The following is a 20678-nucleotide window of genomic DNA, read 5'->3' on the forward strand; positions in this document are numbered from 1 at the left end:
GTAGTTTGATTCAGTTGTGTCTCAGGGTTGTGAGAAGATGTGCCTCTTACATGAGGAACCTTGGACATGGACCTCCTGGGCCAAGTTTTGTGTTTACATATTTTATTGGTAAGTACAACATGTACTCACAATCTATTAATCAATCTATGTCAAGGTTAATTGGTCAGATTTCTACAACTGATTTAACCGATGCACAATTGTTTCATTTTGTATTCTTATTGTGATTGGTCCCTGAGTCCATAGGAGGGCATTTTTAAATGTTAAAAGCCTCATTCTTTTTTGCTTCTGTACAACCCCAGAAGGCCAAAACCAGAAACGCATTGGATTTACTTGTAACAATGAAGAAGCTTTTTAATTGACTTCCATTGTCCTCCAAGAGTTATTATGCGAGAAATGGCTATTGATATAATAACTAACAAAGTAAATTGTGTAGTCCTACCCTATGCAACTGTAGGCCTAATTAAACTCTATAACCAGGTTTCCATCCAACCTTGTTATGCGAGTAAAGTACATGGGATAAAAAATGTCAGGACAGGCCAGCTAGTAAACTTTCCAAATGTCGACAAAACAAAATAAGCTAGACAAGGTTACAAAACAAAATACGCTAGACAAGGTGACAAAACAAAATACGCTAGACAAGGTGACAAAACAAAATACGCTAGACAAGGTGGGATCTTTTATCTTCGGTAAAATTAATAATGCGAGAAATGGAGTTGGAAATGCCTTTATTTGCAAAAATTGATATAATAACCATCATATAGAAGTAAACTTGGAGAAACGTGATGATATGGTGTGTGGTGCTCCCATTACAATTCTGGAAAGCATGCAGTTTATTAGCCTACAGAGCAAATTGGCCAGTGTTGATTTTTCTGTGTAAAATTTCTAGTGTTGATTCAGGACTTTGAATCAACACTAAATTCATATTCAGTGAAGTTGAAGGAAAAAGGAAACCGCACACTGCTCTTGATAGTATCACTTATCTTTAATAAGCTTACGTATTGGCCTCAAAGCCTTCGTCAGAGGTTTTGTGAGTTTTTTTAAATTAGCACCCTTATGTAGACCTAGCCCCACCCACATCCGTTGCACGCATCGAAAGGGGTTGGAGGCGAAGGAAAACAAATAAGTGCTACCAAATATAACAATATGCATTTCATAAATATTTGAATAAAGTGTGTAAATAAGACGTATTAAACACATCTGTAAAACCACATTAAGGGCATAGACCTACCGAGCAAGTTTTCACTAATCATTGGGTACATCTTTCGAAAAACATCAGAGTAATCTTAAATAGGGACATAATTCATGTTCAAATTCACAACATAACATACATAGGCATTTCATCATTAAGACGTTTAGGAAATAATATCTGGAAGGTGAAAATCCCAGCCGGCAGCCCTAGCTCAATATTTGGGAGACAGAGAGATTTTTTTATATATATTTTTTATTTCACTTCTATTTAACCAGGTAAGCTAGTTGAGAACAAGTTCTCATTTACAACTGCAACCTGGCCAAGTTAAAGCAAAGCAGTGCGACACAAACAACAACACAGAGTTACACATGGAATAAACAAGCATGCGGTCAATGGCACAATAGAAAAAAGACAGTCTATATACAGTGTGTGCAAATGGCGTGAGGAGGTAAGGCAATAAATCGGCCATAGTAGCGAAGTCATTCACAATTTAGGAAATTAACACTGGAGCAATAAATGAGCAGATGATGATGTGCAAGTAGAAATACTGGTGTGCAAAAGAGCAGAAAAGTAAATAAAATCAATATGGGGATGAGGTACGTAGATTGGGTGGGCTATTTACAGATGGGCTATGTATAGCTGCAGCGATCGGTGAGCTGCTCAGATAGCTGATTTTTAAAGTTAGTGAGGGAAATATAAGTCTCCACCTTCAGCGATTTTTGCAATTTGTTCCAGTCATCGGCAGCAGAGAACTGGAAGGAAAGGCGGCCAAAGGAGGTGTTGGCTTTGGGGATGACCAGTAAGATATACCTGCTGGAGCGTGTGCTATGGGTGGGTGTTGTTATCATGACCAGTGAGCTGAGATAAGGCAGAGCTTTACCTAGCATAGACTTATAGATGACCTGGAGCCAGTGGGTCTGGCGACGAATATGTAGCGAGGGCCAGCCGACTAGAGCATACAGGACGCAGTGGTGGGTGGTATAAGGGGCTTTGGTGACAAAACGGATGGCACTGTGATAGACTGCATCCAGTTTGCTGAGTAGAGTATTGGAAGCTATTTTGTGAATGACATCGCCGAAGTCGAGGATCGGTAGGATAGTAAGTTTTACGAGTGTATGTTTGACGGCGTTAGTGAAGGAGGCTTTGTTGCAAAATAGGAAGCCGATTCTAGATTTAATTTTGGAGTCTGGAACGAGAGTTTACAGTCTAGCCAGACACCTAGGTATTTGTAGTTGTCCATATTCTAAGTCAGAACCGTCCAGAGTAGTGACGCTAGTAGGGCGGGCGGGTGCGGGCAGCGAATACAGAATGGTGTCGTCTGCATAGAGGTGGATCAGGGAATCACCCGCAGCAAGAGCGACATCGTTGATATATACAGAGAAAAGAGTCAGCCCGAGAATTGAACCCTGTGGTACCCCCATAGAGACCGCCAGAGGTCCAGACAACAGGCCCTCCGATTTGACACACTGAACTCTGTCTGAGAAGTAGTTGGTGAACCAGGCGAGGCTGTCATTTGAGAAACGTCGGCGGATCGGTCGGGGTGGTACGGCGGGGCGCCGTGTCGACATAGGGTCCGGGCCAGATGGCGAAAGAGGTATTGTAGTTGTAGTAATTTCGTTTGCTAGCCAGGAGATGCTTCTGGCTCGTGGCTAACTGGTGCTAGCTTCGGGGCAGGGGAATTAGCCACTATAACCACTCGGTAGCAGCTATCTAGCAGCAATGATCCGATGCAAATATCCACGAACAAACTTTATTCTAGAGCTGGCTGAATATGTTTTGACATATAACTATTTCAGGTTTGATGACGAATATTACCTCCAAACGAATGGAACATCGATGGGCTCCACATTCGCTCCGAGCTATGCTAACCTTTATATGGGTCTTTTTGAAGAACATTTTGTTAATAATGAAAATGAAAATCCATTTTTGAATGAAGTCCTGAATTGGTATCGATATATTGACAACATTTTTTGCATATGGGAAGGAATGTAAAAAGAGCTGTCAGACTTTATGGCACTACTCAATGACATTGACACCAATCTCAAATTCACTATTGGATGTGACATTCAACGTGTTCATTACCTCTATGTGGATTGAGAAATCAAATGGAACCCTGTTTACAACTCTGTATAGAAAAGAAACGGACAGGAATACTCTATTACAGGGGGACAGCTTCCATCCTGAGCCATTAAAAAGAGGACTTCCAAGAAACCAGTTTTTCAGACTGCTCCATATATGCCACTCCACAGAGGATTATCTAGAAAAAGCAGTGGAGATGCACACTAGGTTTCTAAGAAGAGGCTATTCGCCACAATGTGTGGATGACGCTCTTAATTTGGCATTGGAAAAAACACGAGATGAACTACAACAAAAAAGAACACTCCATAATGTTCACAACCACATATACTTTGAACTCGCAAAAAGTGGGAGATGCGGTCAAGAAACACTGGCATATTTTATCATCGGACCCAGCTTTGTTGAATTTAAAAATCCACCACTTATTGTGTATAGGAGAGGTCGCAATTTACGCGATAAATTGGTTCATGCCAACTGCCAGCCACAAAAAGAAAATCAGCGAGGCTCTTTTACGCCCTCTTCCATTTACATTACATTTTACATTTTAGTCATTTAGCAGACGCTCTTATCCAGAGCGACTCTTCCAAATGGTAGCTATAAATGCAGAGGATGCGCACAGTGCAACAATCTGATGAAGTGTGAATATTTCTGCCACCCACATTCAGGAAAACGGTTCCAAATAAATGACATTATTACGTGTTCCACCACCCATGTTATTTACATTATTAAATGTCCATGTGGGCTGTGCTATGTAGGTAAAACCTCTCGTTCTCTCAAACATAGAATCAGTGAACATAAAAGTTAAATCAGGAGAAACGATAGGGATTATCCAGTCGCAGTACATTTTAATGACCTAAAGCATGACATTTCTACCGTTAGATTTTGTGGCACAGAGAAAGTTAAGATATCAGACAGTGGAGGTGACATTAATAATACTCTGAGTAAAAGAGAATGTTTTGGGATTTTCACCCTCCAGACATTATTTCCTAAAGGTCTTAATGATGAAATGCCTATATATGTTATGTTGTGAATTTGAACATGTATTATGCCGCTTTTTAAGATTACTCTGATGTTTTTCGAAAGATGTACCCAATGATTAATGAAAACTTGCTCGGTAGGTCTATGTCCTCATTGTGGTTTAACAGACGTGTTTAATACGTCTTATTTACACACTTTATTCAAATACACTGCTCAAAAAAATAAAGGGAACACTTAAACAACACATCCTAGATCTGAATGAAAGAAATAATCTTATTAAATACTTTTTTCTTTACATAGTTGAATGTGCTGACAACAAAATCACACAAAAATAATCAATGGAAATCCAATTTATCAACCCATGGAGGTCTGGATTTGGAGTCACACTCAAAATTAAAGTGGAAAACCACACTACAGTCTGATCCAACTTTGATGTAATGTCCTTAAAACAGGTCAAAATTAGGCTCAGTAGTGTGTGTGGCCTCCACGTGCCTGAATGACCTCCCTACAATGCCTGGGCATGCTCCTGATAAGGTGGCGGATGGTCTCCTGAGGGATCTCCTCCCAGCCCTGGACTAAAGCATCCGCCAACTTCTGGACAGTCTGTGGTGCAACGTGGCGTTGGTGGATGGAGCGAGACATGATGTCCCAGATGTGCTCAATTGGATTCAGGTCTGGGGAACGGGCGGGCCAGTCCATAGCATCAATGCCTTCCTCTTGCAGGAACTGCTGACACACTCCAGCCACATGAGGTCTAGCATTGTCTTGCATTAGGAGGAACCCAGGGCCAACCGCACCAGCATATGGTCTCACAAGGGGTCTGAGGATCTCATCTCGGTACCTAATGGCGCTCAGGCTACCTCTGGCGAGCACATGGAGGGCTGTGCGGACCCCCAAAGAAATGCCACCCCACACCATGACTGACCCACTGCCAAACCGGTCATGCTGGAGGATGTTGCAGGCAGCAGAACGTTCTCCACGGCATCTCCAGACTCTGTCACGTCTGTCACATGTGCTCAGTGTGAACCTGCTTTCATCTGTGAAGAGCACAGGGCGCCAGTAGCGAATTTGCCAATCTTGGTGTTCTCTGGCAAATGCCAAACGTCCTGCACGGTGTTGGGCTGTAAGCACAACCCCCACCTGTGGACGTCGGGCCCTCATACCACCCTCATGGAGTCTGTTTCTGACCGTTTGAGCAGACACATGCACATTTGTGGCCTGCTGAAGGTCATTTTGCAGGGCTCTGGCAGTGCTCCTCCTGCTCCTCCTTGCACAAAGGCGGAGGTAGCGGTCCTGCTGCTGGGTTGTTGCCCTCCTACGGCCTCCTCCACGTCTCCTGATGTACTGGCCTGTCTCCTGGTAGCGCCTCCATGCTCTGGACACTACGCTGACAGACACAGCAAACCTTCTTGCCACAGCTCGGATTGATGTGCCATCCTGGATGAGCTGCACTACCTGAGCCACTTGTATGGGTTGTAGACTCCGTCTCATGCTACCACTAGAGTGAAAGCACCGCCAGCATTCAAAAGTGACCAAAACATCAACCAGGAAGCATAGGAACTGAGAAGTGGTCTGTGGTCTCCACCTGCAGAACCACTCCTTTATTGGGGGTGTCTTGCTTATTGCCTATAATTTCCACCTGTTGTCTATTCCATTTGCACAACAGCATGTGAAATGTATTGTCAATCAGTGTTGCTTCCTAAGTGGACAGTTTGATTTCACAGAAGTGTGATTGACTTGGAGTTACATTGTGTTGTTTAAGTGTTCCCTTTATTTTTTTGAGCAGTATATTTATGAAATGCATATTGTTATATTTGATAGCACTTATTTGTTTTCCTTCGCCTCCAACCCCTTTCGATGCGTGGAACGGATGTGGGTGGGGCTAGGTCTACATAAGGGTGCTAATTTTTAAAAACTCAACTGTTACCATGCACCTGCAAAAAAGATTGCTCTGAGTATTCAGTGGAGTAAAATAACCCCAATGTTGATGTTACAGTTTTTTACAATCGCTTGCTTACACGCTAAAAGTGGTACTTGAGGCACACTCAGCGAAACAATTAACTCACGTACCTAATCTTTAGACCAAGTCTGCAAAACCGCAAGCACATTATTTGCTTTACACTCAGTATGCAATTGTAAAACACACTTTTTGCAAAACACTAAACACAGTTCTCTACATTAGACACATCATTCAAATCTAACAGGTCTTCTGTTTCATTTGGAAAACACTGCCATTCCAAATGCCACACTCATTTACCAATTACCTACACCCAGTGATCACGTGTGAAAACACTTATAGCTTATTTCTTCACTTAGAAATCAGAGCTTGAGCACTATAAATGGGCTTCAGTTTGGCTTTCTTAGCTTGGACAACAATGTAGGCCAATTTTGGAAAGAGAGTAAGAGGAAGAGGAGTGAGAGGAAGAGGAGTACGAGGACAAGGAGGAGGACGAGGACAAGGAGAAGGACGAGGACAAGGATGGGGAAGAGGACGAGGAGTGGGACAAGGAAGAGGAGGAAGGAGAACAACCACAGATGAGACCCGGGCCACTTTGGTTGACCATGTGGTCATGGTTTGAGTTTCAGGGAGGCTGGGCAGAGGGTCCAACCTAACTTGAGCCGCTACACTGCAGCAAGTGTCATCCAGACATTTCGAAATAAGAACAGGTAAGTAAACCTACCCTCTATACCATGCTGCTGTACTTACAGCACTGCAGCACTTACAGCACTACTGTTCATTTCATACTGAAAGAAATCTTGCACCCTAACCATTCACATCATGTTTTTGCAGAATTGCTAGACGTCCCTTCAATGGAGGAAGAAACCATCTGTTCACAGCAGAGCAGGAACAACACATAGTGAATAAGGTCATTTCAAACAACAGCATACGTTTACGACTACTGCATCACCACATCATCACTGACAACACAACATTCAGTACCATAAATAGGGTGAGTTTATGCGCACTTCGTCGTCTCCTGAAACGCCATCATATTCGTATGAAGCAGCTCTACAGAGTACCATTTGAGCGAAATTCTGACAGAGTGAAACAACTGCGCTATGAATACGTACAAGTAAGCTATTCTGTCATTGGTACTGTATTCCAGTGTATTGTGCTACATATTGACTGCTCTGTTTATTCATACTGTCATACGATAATGTTTTGTCTTGTCTGTTTCAGAGAGTTATGGAACTAAATGCTGCTGCAGAACATCATGATTGATGAGGTCGACTTTAACATAGCCAAAACAAGACGCAGGGGAAGAAACCTCATAGGACACCGCGCCATTGTCAATGTCCCTGGACAGCGTGGTGGCAACATCACAATGTGTGCAGCCATTAGTCAGAATGGTGTCCTTCATCATCATGCCACTTTTGGTCCTTACAATACTGCCCACATTATCACCTTCCTTGACACCCTGCATAATATCCTCATTCCCTATGACCAGAGGAATGGGCCAGAGCAGTCCAGGTTTGTTGTCATCTGGGACAAAGTAAGTTTTGATGCTCAACATGCCACCATATTCTCCATTTCTAAACCCAATAGAAGAGTTATTTTCGGCATGGCGTTGGAAGGTATACAATCGCCAACCCCACCAACGCATGCCCCTTCTCCAGGCGGTGGAGGAGGCCTGTGGTGACATAGACGAGGGGGCATGCCAGGGCTTGATAAGGCACTCCAGACGCTACTTCCCCCGCTGTTTAGCCAGAGAGAACATCGCTGGTGATGATGAGGTGCTGTGGCCAGACCCAAATAGGAGACAGGATGCACCCTAATTGTTTTTTTCTTTATAGTAACAAACCTGTTTAACTTCTACTGTATTTGTTTTATCTGTTACTGTTCATCCTAAAATCTGGATGAAAATACAATGTTTTGAGAAAGAAATGCAAGTTATTTTTTATGTACTGAATGTGCATACATACTGTATATATTTGTGCATGTACGTGTGAGTGCTATGACAAACTGCCGTGGACTCCACTGCACACTGAACATGCAAAAGACACAAGATAGCAGTGTTTTACATTTGTCACATCCGTGTGGAGTTGGCATGTATACGAGCTAATCATTTGATGGTTTGTGTGTCGAGTTTTGATGCAAAAACACCATTTTGAGAAGAGTTAAAATCATTTTGAGGTTTTACAAGAGATGTGTGACGTTTTGCATGTTGTGTGTGTGTGTTTTGGGGTTTTGTTTGTAGAGTCTAGAGAAAATGAGCCATAGATTCAGAAATCATGTGTAAGCAATTGTCCAAAAACTGTAACAAGTATTACACTGTGGAGAGTAAAACAGTCCCATCTCTCAACCACACCCATCATTTCAATTTCCCAGCATGCTATGCAGGTAGATTATCTTTTAGGATTGTTTTTAATATCTGTGTCTGTAATATATTGTATGTACATTGATTGATTAATCTTATCAATCTTATCAAGCAGAGACATAAAAATGGTATCCAGAAGTTCATCTATCTCTGGATAATGAGATAAAGGGCCTCATTGCCAAAGTCAGTAAGAATCCCTTTAATACTAGAGTTGATTAGAAATTACACTGTGTCAATTACACCATAGTGTTACATTTGGGTAACACTGGCAAGTGTAATGCAGTGTTAATGTTTTACACTATGAGGAGTTACATTCACTGTCATGTGTGCTCCCTCTCCGTTCTTTGGTGTTTTTCGGCTTGCAAGACTTCCCCTTATTCCTCTGAACATAACGATGGTCATTATGGCCAAACAGTTCTATTTTTGTTTCATCAGACCAGAGGACATTTCTCCAAAAGGTATGATCTTTGTCCCCATGTGCAGTTGCAAACCATAGTCTGGCTTTTTAATGGCGGTTTTGGAGCAGTGGCTTCTTCCTTGCTGAGTGGCCTTTCAGGTTAGGTTGATATAGGACTCATTTTACTGTGGATATAGATACTTTTGTACCTGTTTCCTCCAGCATCTTCACAAGGTTCTTTGCTGTTGTTCTGGGATTGATTTGTACTTTTTGCACCAAAGTACATTCATTTCTAGAAGACAGAATGCGTCACATTCCTGAGCGGTATGACGGCTGCGTGGTCTCTTGGTGTTTATACTTGCGTAGTATTGTTTGAACAGATGAACGTGGTACCTTCAGGTGTTTGGAAATTGCTCCCAAAGATGAACCAGACATGCGGAAGTCTACAATTATTTTTCTGACGTTGGCTGATTTCTTTTGATTTTCCCATGATGTCAAGCAAGGTTTGAAGGTAGGCCTTGAAATACATCCACAGGTACACCTCCAATTGACTCAAATGATGTCAATTAGCCTATCAGAAGCTTCTAAAGCCATGACATCATTTTCTGGAATTTTCCAAGCTGTTTAAAGGCACAGTCAACTTAGTGTATGTGAACTTCTGACCCACTGGAATTGTGATACAGTGAATTTTAAGTGAAATAATCTGTCTGTAAACAATTGTTGGAAAAATGACTTGTGTCATGCACAAAGTAGATGTCCTAACCAACTTGCCAATACTATAGTTTGTTAACAAGAAATTTGTGGAACGGTTTAAAAACAAGTTTTTATGACTCCAACCTAAGTGTATGTAAACTTCCGACTTCAACTTTTCAACTTTCAACTATGTCACTCCCTTTGGTTCCTTCCCAAGGCATTGTTCAACTTCCCAAGGCATTGTTTCTGTTCCAGTGTTTAGTGTGTGCATTTTTCATGTTTCTTGTTTTATGTTGCATTTATTTATTAAAACACTCACTCCCTGAACTTGCTTCCCGACTCTCAACGCACATCGTTACAGAATAACGCCTCACCTAAGGGAAGCATCAGGGAGTGTTTATTCGTTTCGTTTTTTTTGTCAGGGGGAATGACGTCGGGTCCAGGAGCCGCTACAGGCTTTCATGCCTTCATTGGATTGCCAGGTTTCCCTGCTTCCGCCGGCTCGTCAGGCTCTCGTGCCTCAGCCATCTGTCAGGGTCCCGCGTCCCAGCCAGTGACAGGTTCCCGCGCATCAGTAGGGGGGACCGGTCCGCACCTGATCCCCGGGATCGTCCCTTGGGTTGGCGTCCTGCGGCTGGAGCCGAACGCTCCGGGGAGGGGGTACCATCAGGTATGCTCTCTCTCTGGTGCTCTAGGTCGCCATGCTCCTGCGTCTAAGCTGGATTGACAGGTTTCCTGCGCCTCTGCAGAGGTGACCGGTTCGCTCCTGATCCCCGGGATCGTCTTTAGGTCAGCGTCCTGTGGCTGAAGCCGCACGTCAGGGAGGAGGTACTGTCACGTGTGCTCCCTCTCATGTCTCTAGGTCACCAGGCTGCTCATTATGGCGCACACCTGTCACCATCGTTACGCACACCTCCGCGTCATCACTCACCTGGACTCCATCACCTCCCTGATTACCTTGCCTACATATGTCACTCCCTTTGGTTCCTTCCCCAGGCGTTATTGTTTCTGTTCCAGTGTTTAGTCTGCACGTTGTTTGTGTTTCTTTTGTTTTATGTTGCATTTGTTTATTAAAACACTCACTCCCTGAACTTGCTTCCCGACTCTCAGCGCACATTGTTACATTCACATTCAAAATGTAACACCATAATCAGAGTACTTTTTACACTCTATAGAGTGGGACCATGTTATCTCAGGTGGTGTTAAAATGTACTCTTTAAGTGTTGATTTAACACTGCAAAATGTACTGTGTTCAAATTAAATATGTTATGATAAATGTCATAGGGTGGTGAAAGTGCAAGGTAATGAGTTTGATGCTCCTTTCCTGTGATTCAGGTGCCCAGCTCTGTCGGATGGCGAAGTTGGGTCAAAACAAAAGTGACTTAGTTAAGCACGTGTAGTAATGAGTAGGATTTTGTGTTTTCAAATGCAAAAGTGAATGCTTTTGATAAAAACGTTTGATTTGCCTTCCCAACGAAAATGAGTTTGAAAACTCAAACATATATTGTGTGGAAAATATTTACCATGCTGCTTGTTGGCAACATGACTGAGCGGGGCAGATTGGTGTTTGATTTTGAGAGGAGCGCTCCTCCCTCATCGTTTTTGCCCGTTCACGTCAAGGGCCATAGACTGGTGTCCCGCAGCTCAGCATAATCGAATCCGCCCAGTATCTAATATATTGATAATATAGCCGAGTGACCGCTCTAAAAATGGAAATGCATGTCTTCGATGGGCTGATTCCATTATGCTGAGCCGCGGGGCACGGGACAAAGGCCCGTTACGTCATCGGGTGAAAGGAGGGAGGAGCGCCCTTCTCAAATTGAACAGCAATCTTTGCTGCTCTGTCATTTTGTCAACAAGGCAGCATGGTGCATTGTCCAGAAATATACATCTCTTTTCCATAAAATAAATGTTTGAATTTTCTAACTCGTTTTCATTGGGAAGGCAGATAAAGCATTGTTATCAAAAGCAATCACTTTTGCATGGGAAAACACAGAATCCTACTAATTAGGCATTTCGCTAAACACCCACAATAACATCTGCTAAACGTGTATGTGACAAATACAATTTGATTTGATTTGATAACTCCACATCCTTAATTACATCACTTTGTTTTGAGACAACTTCGCCGTGGGCTTTGAACAGGGCACCTGGCTCACGCCTTGGAGGCACTCCCTTCCAAATCAAATACAATAAACTTTAAGCCTATTCAAAACATGCCTACACAGGTGCCGGGGCGAGATTAATCAAACCCCCTCAATGATTGAAGGCAGGCAAGATCAAGTGGGACCATTCTAGCCAATGAGAGGGCAGATACACGTGTGAACAACAGGCACAACTAGGTCGTCTTTCTCAAAGTTGCCCAAATGCCACGTGCATCCACTTATAACAGTACATTTGTAACAGCCTAAACACTGAGAACCTTCTATTCCATGATATAAGCCTCATAAAATTTGACACCCTCTCATAGGCCTCCATACAAAAAGGGTTTATCTATCACGTGGAGGCTCTTTCTCTCTTCTTGAGCGCACATGCCAAGACCAGAGTGCACATGCCAAGACCAGAGTGGGGGCATTTGCTATTTACCACAGCAGATTTCGTGACAAAACTATCAGTAGAGGTGAAAATGCGATAGAAACACATTGAACTTTAGAATTTTATTCCTTACATAGAAACTTCAGTGAAAACAAGTCTGTTTGGAGGAAACATACCACTGTTGGGAAAATCTGCACATTTCTTTGTGCAGATGTTAGAATATGCACATGAAAATCTGGCGCCACTTAGCTAGAAACCTATCTTGTATCTCTATTTTTGTATCTCTAGCTAGGTTTCCATCCTACTGGCAACAGATTTTCATGTGAATATTCAAAAATCTGCATAAAGAAAATGTGCTTATTGGTGTTCCACCAAACAGATTTGTTGCGGATAAAAATCAGTGTGTGATGATGTAGTGCGCACAAAATGTACTTTTTCACAGAAGTTTTCATGAAACAAATACAAATCTGAAGTTTAATGTGTTTCCATAGCATTTTCAACTCAACCAATAGTTTTGTCACAAACATTTTGTGTTAAATAGCAAATGTGCCTACTGGTTTTGGCACTGCTCTCCAGCCAACAGCTCGCAGATACTGTGCAGATAGGCTAGTCTACATGATGAGACTAGCCTATTATGAATATTCTTGAGAATATTTGTCAAACTGCAGTCAAGCATTGATCATCATGTCACCAGAATTAGACCTTAAATATTTATTGGAAAGGAGCATCAAGCTCATTACTGTGCACTTTCACCACCCTGTGAAGTTCATCATAACTTATTTGATCTGTAGCCATATTGTTGTGTGACTCCATGTTTACTTCAATATGATGGTTATTATATCAATATTTGCACATAAAGGCATTTTCATTGCCATGTCTCGCAAATTTCATTTTACTGACACAAGAACAAACAACTTATCTATCCGCATTTATAAAACTGCACTGAAAGCACATCCTGTTTCAATATTTTTTTTACAGTATGACTACTACTTCTATTTTATTGTACTCAAATAAGTATTTTTACATTCAGCCTTGCAATTACTGATGCTCCTGATAGGTCGATATTTCATTGGGGCGGAAGTAGAGTACCTAGATGCAGCTGTCAGCTGTAATCACTTGACACGGTAACAATAAACTGATCTGCTCACACTTGTGGGTTTTTCATTGGAAGAAAGTTTGCTTTAACCCATAAGAGTCTCAAACCTGTCTAAGCTGGGGGTGCGGGGGTACTACTAACTATAATGGAATAGTTTTAAGGTTATACCAAGGATCATTTTGCACTTTGATTAAACATTTTAAGGCCCCTTGAATCATCCCAAAACTATACCATTTTATTTTTTGTAAAAAAAATGTAACATGTATTTAACCCCTTATTTTTGTTACTAAACAGTCTCCATATACAGTACACATCCATAAGTAGTTTAGACTGCTACCAGAGGACCTTCAGACAAGTCTTGTGAGGCCTGTGTTCATGAGAGTCTCACTTTTCACAAAGGGGTCATATTAGTGTATAGGCCAAAACGTTCGGTTGCTACAGACAATTCTGTGAGAAGACCGACACCGCTCTAGCTCTGTCACCTTTCACCGCAGATGCGGAAGTGTTACATAGGCAGATTGGTTTATTATGCTAATTCGTGTTAATCCTTGCATCCATAGCTCTGTCTATGAATTTGAGAGTGGTTACATTTCTCCACCCCATCCCCCAGCTTTTTAACAAAACGGGTAGAGAGTACGATTTGTTATTGTTTCAACTGCTGATTGCCGCTTTAAAAAAATTGTCAGATTGACTGTGGTTCTAGCTGATGGATTGGAGGGGAAGAAGAAGAATACTTTATGCCAATCGTCGATGGGAATAGAATCCCACCCAATCACCTACCCTGTTCTTATTTAACCTCTAGGCTACCTGCCATCCCAAATCATCCCTAAAGGGGAAATCTTCCCTAGTCTCCCCACTTGACATTTCAACTGGAATTGTTTGGTTTTAGTTTTCCACATCTTATTCCTATCGTAATAGGCTATACAATTGTGAACTTTTACTTGCAATAAATACATTAATAATCTGCAGTGTGAAAAGTTCAGCCATTCCCACAAAAAATAGATGATATTCTCCAACATGTAATGACTATCACTGATGGTCTCTCTTCCTTCAGCAAAAGAGATGGTGCCATTTACTGAGTACAGCAGCACAGAGAGGTAGGGAGAGAGAGAGTGTGAGAGATAGACCGAGGGAGAAAGAGAGAGAGAGAGAGAGAGAAAGAAAGAGAAACAAACACAGTTGCAAAAAGAGGGATAATGAGAGAGAAGGATGGTTGAAATGAAGGCCATTTCTTCACACAGTCAATTGGTTGGGTATCAATACAGTCCTCTCTTCTGATTGGTCTATCTGGAGTGTTGTTGCCAGAGGTCAGGGGTCATGCTATCATGACAGAAATAATTGGCTTCTCCACTGGCGAACCAAATGATTTAGTAATTTTTTTATTAGAAACTCTGTCTCTGTATGTCTGTCTCTCTCTCACTATCTCTCTTTCTCTCTCTCAATTCAATTCAAAGGGCTTTAATGGCATGGGAAACATATGTTGACATTGCCAAAGCAAGTGAAATAGATAATACACAAAAGTGAAATAAACAATCAAAATGAACAGTAGACATTACACTCACAAAAGTTTCAAAAGAATAGAGACATTTCAAATGACATTTCAAGACATTTCAAATTTCAGATGTTGTAAAAAGGGCTTTATAAAAAAATATGATTGATTTGATTGATTGATAAGAATGATGTACAAATTGTTCAAGTACAAAAGGGAAAAAAAGAAACATAAATATGGGTTGCATTTACAATGTTTCTTGTTCTTCAATGGTTTGCCTTTTCTTGTGGCAACAGGTCACACATCTTGCTGCTGTGATGGCACATTGTGGTATTTCACCCAATAGATATGGGAGTTTATCAAAATTAGATTTGTTTTCAAATACTTTGTGGGTCTGTGTAATCTGAGGGAAATATGTGTCTCTAATATGGTCATACATTTGGCAGGAGGTTAGGAACTGCGGCTCAGTTTCCACCTCATTTTGTGGACAGTCTGCACATAGCCTGTATTCTCTTAAGAGCCAGGTCTGCCTACGGCGGCCTTTCTCAATAGCAAGGCAATGCTCACTGAGTCTGTACGTAGTCAAAGCTTTCCTTAAGTTTGGGTCAGTCACAGTGGTCAGGTATTCTGCCACAGTGTACTCTCGGTTTAGGGCCAAATAGCATTCTAGTTCGCTCTGTTTTTTGGTAAATTCTTTCCAATGTGTCAAGTAATTATATTTTAGTTTTCTCATGGTTGGGTCTAATTGTGTTGCTGTTGTTGTCCTGGGGCTCTGTGGAGTCTGGTTGTGTTTGTTAACAGGACCAGCTTGCTTAGGGAACTCTTCTCCAGGATAATCTATCTTTAGGTGATGGCTTTGTTATGGAAGGTTTGGGAATCGTTTCCTTTTAGGTGGTTGTAGAATTTAATGTCTCTTTCCTGGATTTTGATAATTAGCTGGTATCGGTCTAATTATGCTCTGCATGCATTATTTGGTGTTTTACGTTGTACACAGAGGATATTTTTGCAGAATTCCGCATGCAGAGTCTCAGTGTGGTGTTGTGAATTCTTGGTTGGTGAGCGGACCCCAGTCCTCACAACCATAAAGGGCAATGGGTTCTGTAACTGATTCAAGTATTTTAGCCAGATCCTAGTTGGTATGTCAAATTTGATGTTCTTTTTGATGGCATAGAAGGCCCTTACCTTGTCTCTCAGATCGTTCACAGCTTTATGGAAGTTACCTGTGGAATTGATGTTTATGCCGAGGTATGTATAGTTTTTTGTGTGCTTTAAGGCAACGGTGTCTGGATGAAATTTGTATTTCAACCTTTTTTGGAACACCATTATTTTTGTCTTACTGAAATCTAATGTCAGGGCCCAGGTCTAACAGAATCTGGGCAGAAGATCTAGGTGCTGCTTTTGGCCCTCCTTGGTTGAGTATAGAAGCACCAGATCATAAGAAGACAGATTACATTTTACTTCAGATTCTAGTAGGGTGAGGCCGGGTGCTGCAGACTGTTCTAGTGCCTTTGCCAATATACATGTTGAAAAGGGTGGGGCTCAAGCTGCATCCCTGTCTCACTCCACGGCCCTGTGGAAAAAAATGTGTGGGTTTCTTTCTAATTTAAACTGCACACATGTTGTTTGTGTACATGGATTTCATAATGTTGTATGTTTTTTCCCCCAACACTGCTCTCTATCAATTTGTATAGCAGGCTCTCATGCCAAATTGATTTAATAGCTTGTTTTAGATCAACAAAGTTTGAGAAGTCTCTCTCTCTCTATGGAACTTGTTTTGAACCATGCTCCTAAGATTCTAAATGGAACCTGTATGGTGCTGTAAAGAACAATAAAAAAGCTTCTATATTGCACCAAAAAGGGTTCCGCTATTTTTACAACACTATTTGGGGCTATATCAAACACTTTTTTATGGAATAAGACCCACCACATTTATTGGAAAGGAGCATCAAGATCACTGTGCACTTTCAACATCCTGTGAAATTCCTCACAATGTATTTAATCTGTAGCCTAAAAACTGCATGGTTTCCCAATTCGTAGTGGGAGGACCACACACCATATCATCGCATGACTCCAAGTTTACTTCGATATGATGGTTATTATATCAATATTATATCAATATTTGCGCCATTTCCCGTATAATTAATTTCACCATCACAAACTGTCTGTCAGCATTTATAAAAATGTACCGAAACTTCCTGTTTCTATCACAGGTGTCATGATTTTTTTACGGTATGACTTTACTCACATAAAAACTGTGTATGGAAATATTGTTAGTGTTAATTTAACACTGGAAAATGTGCTGTGTGTTGATGAACAGGAGAGGAACAGCCATAACAAGTCAAAATATGAATTCAGATTTTGCAGTGTTGTGTTTCAAGGGTACAGATGTAGAAAAAAAAATATGTAGAAAAAGGAAGGACGGGTGACCAGAGGAAGAGAGGATGAGAATAAAAGAGTGGGAGAGTGTATGAGTGGAAGAGAGAATATGAGGTCAACCTCCTCTCCTCTCATTTCCTCCCTATCTCCTCCCCCACCTTCCTCATCTCCTCTTTCTCTCCTCTCCTCCTCTCCAATCATCCAGGAAGTAGGGAGCAGAAAAGTTTAGTGCTTAATTGTTTTATACTTTATTTATTTTTATTTGTTTACCCTTTTTTCTCCCCAATTTTGTGGTATCCAATTAGTAGTTACACTCTTGTCCCATTGCTGCAACTCCCGTACGGACTCAGGAGAGGCGAAGATTGAGAGCCGTGCGTCCTCTCGAAACACAACACAACCCAGCCGAGCCGAACTGCTTCTTGACACAATGCCCGCTTTACCCAGAAGCCAGCCACACCAATGTGTTGGAGGAAACACCGTACACCTGACGACTGTGTCAGAGTGCATTGCACCCTGCCTGCCACAGGAGTTGTTAGAGTGCAATTGGATAAGAACATCCCTGCCGGCCAACCCCTCCCTGCTGGGCCAATTGTGCTTTGCCCCATTGGTCTCCCGGTCGTGGCCGGCTGCAACAGAACCTGGATTCAAACCAGGATCTCTAGTGGCACAGCTAGCACTGCGATGCAGTGCCTTAAACCACTACGCCACTCAGGAGGCCGTTTAACACTTTTTTTGAAACACTTGTTTGATATTTCTAAGACACTTCTACATTTTATATCTGTTTTATTTTGGGACCACAGTGTTAGTGCTGTTCTTAACACAGTATTTGCTGGATTTTACGTCTCCTGGAGATAACGTTAGCAAGCTAGCCCCGGCTACCTCTGACTAGCTAGGTTACCCAGCTGTCATCGGCAAAGCTTGTCTCACGTCACGGTTGGCTCTTGTAGCCGGGCCCGCTGTTTCTGACCAGAGAATGACCGTGTCAAACTCCTCTGATTTGGAGTTAGATCTGGAGATGGATAAAAAAGCCATGAAATGTGAGACCTGTGATATGTTCACTGTAGAGAAAGAGGAATAATTTACTGACTTATGCACTTGTGAAAAGTGTAAACAACTGGTTGCCTCAAGGGACCGAAACATTGAGCTACTAAAGGAGAACAGGGTCCTGAAGGAACGTCTTGCTCTGGCTAAGGAGTCTTCAAGACTGCATTATGTTTTTGATGTGACAATTCTAAATGACCAAGGCGATGATCCAGGGTGCTCTACAAGATTGGGCTCCTCTACAGTAGCTACTGAGGATACAATCTTGGACCACTTTCCCGTATTAACACATCCCACAAACGAGAACTGGAGAACTACTGCGTTTTGCTCTACACCAAAGTAGGAATCGAGTTAGAGGTAAGAGAGGAGGAACATTCCAACGCATCCTCCCTCTCCCTTCTTGTCCAGACCTGCGACTATCTAGAGATTTTTCGGCTCTGAGCCTGACTTCACCGGGGCTCTCCAACGAGGACCGACGCCCCTCCCCCGATTAGCATGAGGTTGTAAGTAACAAGAAAATAGACATAACACATAGACATATCTGATATTGGTAGAAAGCTTAAATTCTTGTTAATTAATCTAACTGCACTGTCCAATTTACAGTAGCTATTACAGTGAAATAATACCATGCTATTGTTTGAGGAGAGTGCACATTTTTGAACATGACATGTTATTAATAAACAAATTAGGTACATTTGGGCAGTCTTGATACAACATTTTTAATAGAAATGCAATGGTTCATTGGATCAGTATAAAACTTTGCACATACACTGCTGCCATCTAGTGGACAACATCTAAATTGCACCTGGGCTGGAAAAATACATTATGGCCTTTCTCTTTCTCAAAGATGATGGTACAAAAGAATACAAAAGAATGGTTGGTTTTTTCTTTGTATTATCTTTTACCAAATCTATTGTGTTATATTCTCCTACATTCCTTTCACATTTCCACAAACGTCAAAGTGTTTTCTTTCAAATGGTACCAAGAATATGCATATCCTTGCTTCAGGGCCTGAGCTACAGGCAGTTAGATTTGGGTATGTAATTTAAGGCGAAAATTGAACAAAAAGGGGCGGATCCTTATTAAGCTACCCAAATTTTGCTCACACATTATTCGAAGAAAATGTTATGTGAATTTTAATGAGCACATTTTTTGGCCTGAGCTGGTGTTGAGTGAATGGTGGGTTGTGTCAACTACAATGCCTTCAGAAAGTATTAACACCCCTTTACTTTTTCCATATTTTGTTGTGTTACAGCCGATTTTGTTCCACTGGCCTATAATCTATACCCCATAATATCAAAGTGGAATTATGTTTTTAGAAAGTTTTACAAATTAAAATGAAATGCAGATATTTTTCAGTCAATACATTTTCAACCCTTTTGTTATGGCAAACCTAAATAAGTTCAGGTGTTAAATGTTGCTTAAAAGACACATAATAAGTTGCATGTTTAACATGATTTTTGAATGACTACGCTATCTCTGTACCCCACAGATACAATTAGGTCTCTCAGTCGAGCAGTTCAACCACAAAGACAATGGAGGTTTTCCAATGCCTCGCAAATAAAGGCACCTATTATAAGATGGATATAAAAAGCAGACATTGAACATCCCTTTGAACATGGTGAAGTTATTAATTACACTTTGGATGCTGTATCAATAGACCCAGTCACTACAAAGATACAGGTATCCTTCCTAACTCAGTAACCCGAAGAGGAAGGATACCGCTCAGGGATTTCACCATGAGGCCAATGGTTACTTTAAAACAGTTACAGAGTTTAATGCGTGTGGTAGGAGAAAACTGAGGATGGACAAACAACATTGTAGTTACTCCACATCACTAACCTAAATGACAGAGTGAAAAGAAGGAAGCCTGTATATAATACAAATATTCCAAAACATGCGAAGTGTTTGCAATAAGGCACTAAAATAAAATTGTGAAAAAATGCATTTTCTGTCCTGAATAGAAATTGTTATGTTTGGGGCAAATCCTACACTCTTTCCAAGCATGTTGGTGAGTTTTTGGAGATAAAAATAAATGTAATAGAGCTAAGCACAAGCAAAATTAAGCCGCATACAAACTTGGTCTCTTTTTTGCTTTCTTGAGTAAGGCAGCTCCAAAATATAGGCGTTTCAGTGTAGCTCAGTGCTCTCTGTGGTGGTGGGGAAGCCAGCGGAAAATACAGAGCTTAGGGGTTGGGAATGTTTTCTAGTTGTGCCATAATTGGGGACACTACGCCACCGCAAAGTCTAAGGGTAGAGCTCGAAAATTCAAGCCACTTGGATGCTGCCATCGAGTTACTTTGGAAGTGCCCATCCAAGAAGGCTCAAGATCATTGTCCACAGATAAAATGACGTCAAATCACGTTATATCTACAGTAGCATTGATTGGACTTTCAAAATCTTAGCTAGCAAGCTAGCAGTCATCATCATGAATCAAGTCGACAATCTACTGTACTGGCGAATCCTTTTCAATTCTTGTCATATGAAGA

The 20678-nt window shown here is 41.5% G+C and overlaps 1 protein-coding gene across 5 annotated transcripts in view; it reads right to left on the reverse strand.

The window, feature by feature from the left end:
• Positions 1–20678, reverse strand: part of rbfox3a (RNA binding fox-1 homolog 3a) — a 748768-nt gene that overhangs the window by 443816 nt on the left and 284274 nt on the right. The gene's annotated exons all lie outside the window — the stretch shown is intronic.

This window comes from Salmo salar, chromosome 01 (assembly GCF_965601325.2).
Source record: "Salmo salar chromosome 01, fSalSal1, whole genome shotgun sequence".
NCBI classification, from domain to species: Eukaryota; Metazoa; Chordata; class Actinopteri; order Salmoniformes; family Salmonidae; genus Salmo; species Salmo salar.